A 1,695-nucleotide genomic window follows, 5' to 3' on the forward strand; every position below is an offset into this window, starting at 1 on the left:
TAGTGACACCAGTTTTCAGACCGACAGGGACAACTACCGTTCGCAGTCGGGCTGGGTCTTTACCCTAAATGGAGGAGCAGTGACATGGAAGAGTTCCAAGCAGGAAACCGTAGCTGATTCAACGTGCGAATCAGAGTAAATTGCAGCAAGAGAAGCGTCGAAGGAGGCAGTATGGCTAAAGAACTTCATCGGTGATCTTGGAGTTGTACCTGCCATAAAGGAGCCCATGGAGATTTTCTGTGATAACGAAGGAGCGGTTGCCTTGACCAAGGAACCGAGGGATCATGGTAGATCAAGACATATTGACAGAAAATATCACTTCATTAGACATCGTGTAGAAGAAGGACAACTCGTAGTGAAGAGGATATCATCAGAAGATAACCCAGCAGATCTGCTTACGAAGGGACTGAGTAGGGTTAAGCACTTGCAGCATGCTAGGAGTATTGGGCTGAAGGATGATATTAGCATAGATTAGATAGTATTAGAAACGTGTAATAGATAAATGTAATTAACATTTGATGATTAAATAAAGGAGTTTTATTTATGAGTAATGTTACTGTCTTATGTTAATTGTTTAACTATTGTTTCACTTTGCATGTTTTGACTTCCAGAATAATTGAGTTTATTAGGAATAATCGAATTGTTCAAATTGTCCACAATCGTTCATATGTTGGAAGTAGATATGAATGAAGATTGTAATGAATTGGTGTGTAGAATGTCTAAATGGTGTTAGACATAGCAAAGGGTTGCTGCGACGTTCATGAGTGCTTATGAACTAGTTTTGAGCATTGGAACAAACCCGCACTTGCTGGAATCACCTTATGGAATACGATATAAAAGGTGATCGCAAGATGATAATATCATATAGTCTTAAAACCTAGATATATGGTTTGTTATTTGTTAATTGATTGTACATTGATAATGCGAAAACGCATCAGTAACTCGGTGTTATAAAACGCATTGTTGTGTATAGTTGGTTAATGAATAAGTAAATGCATATAAGTCGAAGTTTATCTGTAACTTTTATCTAAGAAGGTAAAAGCGATATCTCGGCCACTCGATGATTTGATTTGACTTATGTGCCGGGCCCGGTCAGAACTGAATTGATGTGTTCGATTAAATTCTATGTCAAATAAATTACAGATCGAGAAACCTAAATGCTTGACTAACCATTCCATAGGATTGTCAGCATGATATCTAACAGAGGACTGTACGATCCCTTATCTAAAGGACAAGATTGATTAGATTAGAGTTTGACAGCGTCTTTGAGAGCTACGATTGCAAACCGAATTGTACTTGTGCATATAGTTACTAGACTTATCCAAGTGGGAGACTGTTGGATTAGTGTCTAAGGCTGCAACTATTTTAGGCAAGTATTTGACCCGGTTGTGCATGGTCCTTTTGGGTTGCCTTCACCATAGCAACTTGATAGGATGATTTATTAAGACAGAGTAAATATTATTAATATATTATGAGAATAATATAAAGAATAATATATTGTTATTTGATTAATATAAGTCATAGAATTAATTGGAATTAATTTGGTGACTTAAAGAGATTAATTAAATAAAGGGGTATAAACTGTCAATTGTTTGATAGTTAAGCTTTAGACTGTAAATCCTTATAGATATACAAGGGACGGATTCTAAAAGCTAGATAGCTTCAAAATCGTCCATGGTGTTATCTAAGGAAAGG

The sequence above is a fragment of the Lactuca sativa genome, chromosome 8, assembly GCF_002870075.4.
Source record: "Lactuca sativa cultivar Salinas chromosome 8, Lsat_Salinas_v11, whole genome shotgun sequence".
Classification (NCBI taxonomy): Eukaryota; Viridiplantae; Streptophyta; class Magnoliopsida; order Asterales; family Asteraceae; genus Lactuca; species Lactuca sativa.